Consider the following 4,843-nt stretch of genomic DNA (forward strand, 5'->3'; position numbering starts at 1 on the left):
CAAAGCATCATGTCAAAGCCATGACGGCATCTTCATCAATTCCAAGTGGGATATGTGAGAATTGTGGAACTTTGGGACATGACCCAAGTGAATGTAGGGGAACAACCGAACAAGTTAATGCTTTCCAAGCATATAGAAGTGGTACCCCTTATTCCAATTATTAAAATGAGAATACCAAATTCCATCCAAATCTCTCATACAAAAGCCAAAATGTTCAAAATCCTCAAACAACATACACCCCACCACCCATGAGAAATCAAAACCAAAGACCCTTTTACAACCAAAACCAAGGTTATCAAAATCATTCTCCATACAATCAACAAAATGACCAAGGTTTGGATGTTCAAAAAGCGGTCCTCCAAATGCAAAAGAATCAACAAGAATTTTTCACCCAAATGCAAAAAGATAGTCAAGCAAAGGAAATCACCATCAACAACATCCTAGCTCACTCCAAGATGTTGGAAACCCAATTGACTCAACTAGCATCTTCAAGCTCACAAAGACAAAAGGGGCAATTACCACCTCAAAGTAATCCCCCAAGACATGAAACGGTTAGTGCCATTCACTTGAGAAGTGGCACAAGGTATGAAGCACCGAAGAAGCCAGTTGAGGATGAAGTTGTGGAAGCTAGTGATAAGGAAGAAGTTGTGCAAAACTCCAAGGTTGGAGAACAATCAAAAGAAGAAAGTTCAAAGAAAAATGAAGACAAGGTCAAGGAGAAGGAGCCCATTGTGATTAGACTTCCTTTTCCAAGTCGTCAAGCCAAGCCCAAATTTGATGACCAACTTGGAAAATTTATGGAAATTGTGAAGAATTTGGAAGTCTCGATTCCTTTCATGGAATTAATCAATCACGTGCCGGCCTATGCAAAGTACGTGAAAGACATCCTCAAAAAGAAGAAGTCGATTCGGAAGCTTGAGACTATCGCCTTCACCAAGGTGAGTAGTGCAATACTTCAAGGGAGTTCACCTCCAAAACTCAAGGATCCGGGTAGCTTCTCAATACCGTGTACCATTGGCGACACCACGATCAACAAAGCCTTATGTGATCTAGGGGCTAGTGTGAGTGTTATGCCGTACTCGGTGAGTAAAAGGTTGGGGATGGGAGAGCTTAAGTGCACCAATATCACACTCCAAATGGCCGATCGATCGACGAAGACACCATTAGGGATATGGGAAGATGTTCCCGTGAGAATTGGGAAATTTTTCATCCCGGTGGACTTTGTCATTGTTGATATGGAAGAAGACTCCAACATTCCAATCATCCTAGGAAGACCTTTCCTACACACCGCGGGTGCGGTAATTGATGTGAAGCATGGTGAGCTCACTCTAGAGGTGGGAGATGAGAGTATAACTTTCAATCTTGACAAGACTATGAGAGCTCCCCATTTGCATGAACCATGTTTCATGGTTGATCATTATTGCCGGAAGGATGAAAGGAAGAAGTCAGAATTCCAATGGAAGAAGAAAATTGAAGATGCTCCATTCAAAGAGCAAGTGAATTGTGACAAGGAGAGCTTGAAAAGCTCATCAAAACCAAGCAAAGAAGAAGAGGATGGCCTCATTGGCCAAGACAAGAGATTGGGAGAATTGTCTCCATCAAATCAAGAGATCTTCAATGATCAAGTGAATGAAGTATGTGGTCTTTGGGACGACGAATTTGAAGGGATTTTTAATCCCTATATTGGACATGCTATTGATCAAGTCCGACAACAAGGGCCAAGGTCTATTGAAGAACTTTATCACGATAATGAACAAGCTTTTGATTATTTCTTCAAGGTTTTGAGCAACCTCAACAACACCTTTGACATGCCCCCTTGACATCTCATCAAGAATGAGAGTTTGGTGGAGTCCTCCCTAAACCACCATTTGTAAATATTTCTAACTCCCTAACTCGCATTTCAATTCTTGTATTGCATTTTTGTCATCATTGGATTTTTATACTTTGATAAAGATAATTGTCATGTTTGAGAGAAGTGAGGGACGGACTAATGATTTCAATTGATGTATATTGCTTTAGCTTAGTGTGGGGATAGCAATTGCCTAGGCTATCCATACCTTAGTAGTGCCCCCACAATGAAGAACACAAGATTTGAAGAAGAATGGAAGAATGACAAGGGATATGCATTGTACACGGATGGAACTGAATCCGGGTACAAAGGGGTCGAATCCGAGCGGATTCAGGAGAATCCGCCCGTCTTCAGACAGTCAGGGCATATTACACAAAAGACGCCCGTCCTGAACTGAGCTGAATTTTTGAAAATTTTTGACTGTAAGTGAATCCGAGCGTCCTGCAGAAAAGACGCCCGTCTTGAAGAATCCGCCCGTCTTAGAAGAGAGACGCCCGTCTTGGCAGCTGAAGAAAACAAGAAAAATTCCTGCATCAGAATCCGTCCGTCTTATGCCAAAGACGCCCGTCCCATGTTTTCAAATCCGAGCGTCTTCCCTGGAATACGCCCGTCTTTAGGCGAGTTTTCCCCAACCCAGAACAGGCCAAATCCGAGCGTCTTGAGCAGAAACCGCCCTGATTGCCCCTGCAGTTTGAATTTTTTCGGGCTTTATAAAACCCCTCCCACCTTCATTTCTTCATTCCTTCATTCATAACACTACTCATAAACATCAAAAACCTCACCCTCTCCATCACAAAAACAAAATTCATCAACAAAATTCACCAAAATCAAATCAAAACATCCTTTTAACAACAAATCAATCACTCCTCTTTCAACAAAAATCAAAACCAAGCATAAAATCTTCAACCTTTGAGTCGATTTTTGAATTCATAAAGGCAAAGCCTTTCATCTTTGAATCGATTTGGGTGCACTAGAAATTAAAGATTTTTCACTCTTTCTTGGTTTAATTCATCAATGGCAAGGACTAAGGGAGCCACAAAGGCAACAAGGGCAAAGGCACCAAAAACACTTTCATCAAGGCAAAAGGCTCTTCAAGCAAAGAAAGCATTGGCTATGGTGGTAGCTAGCCCAAACTTGGAAGTGCAACAACAACAACAACCTCCTATGGGTGCGACAACATCTACTACTCCGGAAATTGATCAACTTTCGAACTATCCGGAGGTAACTTTCATTTCCAAATCCCATAGGGACACTTTTGCCAAGTTTGCTAGAAAATCATTTCAATCCACCAAGTTTATTTGTGAAGATGCCTTAAATAAGTTGGGTGTCCTTGAGCAAACTAGAGTATTCTTTAAGGCCATGGGGTTGAAAAAATTGTTTAACTCAAAAGAATTGACATACCCCTCCCTTACCTTGGAGTTTTTGAGTTCTTTGAAAGTTAACAAGGTTGAAGCTTTGGAGAATCTCGAGTTTCGTCTAGCTAATGTTAGTAGATGCATTTCCTTTAGGGAATTGGGTGAAATTTTGGGTCTTAGTGATGAACCGAGTTTTTTTAAGAATTATGGCAAGTATGACCCCGACCCTCTTTGGGAAGCAATTTCCGGAAGGAAATTTGAGGACTTTCATGTGAGTCGTGCTCTTTTAGTCCACCATCCGGGCATAAGAGTATGGCACAAGGTCATAGGAAACACCATTATTGCAAGGAAGATACCAACCATTTCACCAAACTCGATTTTATTCTTCTTGAGTCAACTTTGAACATTGGAAGGGAACACACCAAGCCTTTCAACTCTCTTAGGCTGTTGGTGGATAGATGGCTCAACATTGATTGTGGGAAGAAAGGCACCACCGTTATTGTGAATGGAGGCCTAGTCACTATCCTAGCTAAATACTTTGATCCTAACTTCAACAAAGATAACAAGTATGTAGCAAAGGAGGGTGGTCATCTCATTGATATGCATACTATGATACACAAGTACAAGTGGGTTGCCCATAACCCTCTTGACACCAATTATGGATTGCTCACTAATGAGGCTAGATCGTTTACTTTGCCTTCAAAGATTTGTCGTCTAAGTGTCCACCGGACCAATTATCTACTTCCCCTTTCAAAAGAGGCCGAGTACATTATCCAACAACAAAAGGGTAAACTTGGAATGCCCTCCTCTTCCATTATCACACCACCATACCCTTTCGAGTACCAAGAGTTCAAGCCCGTTGGCGTTGGAGCAAGAAATGATTATTTGACTCTTCTCATGCAAGAGATGCACAAGCAAGCCTTTGAAGACCGGAAAAATGCTTACTTAGCTAAATATCCACCCCTCCTACACTTGGCTAGGCAAGGACTACTCGATCCTTCATGTCCTTTGCCTAGTTGGGCGGATAGAGAACTCCTTTTTCCGAGTGCATCTAGGGTCGTTCCGGGTGATAATGAGGTTGTTGGTAATGAAGAAGTTGATGATAACATTAATGAGGAAGCAAGTGAAGAATGAGACGAGGATGATGAGCAAGGTGAAGAAGAAGATGATGAAGCAACTGATGAGGGAAGTGGCAATGAAACCACTTCTAGTGAAGAAAGTGATGATAGTGATGACATAATGGAAGATTAGCAAGCTTGGAGGCTCCTACCCTCTTGAGGTTTGCTTCTTTATCTCTTTGTTTTAATTATTTTTCTTGATCATTGTTGGAGTAGTCCTAGTCCTAGCACCATAGAGGACTCACACCTCGGTACCATTGAGGTGTTCTCATTTTATTGTTCCCACTTTCAAAATCCAAAATGACAAATTAATTTCATGCATTGCATAGTGTATGCATGAACTATACCCATCCTTAGGACATTAGCAATAGTGTATAGCTCGGTTTGGGGAAGTTAATACATACACAACGGGAGGTAATTTAAATTATCCTCTCCGTCATAAACAAAAACCATGCATCATGTAGTGTAGTTTAGTGTAGATTGCATTTAGTTTAGAAATCATGCATCATATTTGCATAATT

Source organism: Silene latifolia, chromosome 9, assembly GCF_048544455.1.
Source record: "Silene latifolia isolate original U9 population chromosome 9, ASM4854445v1, whole genome shotgun sequence".
NCBI lineage: Eukaryota > Viridiplantae > Streptophyta > Magnoliopsida > Caryophyllales > Caryophyllaceae > Silene > Silene latifolia.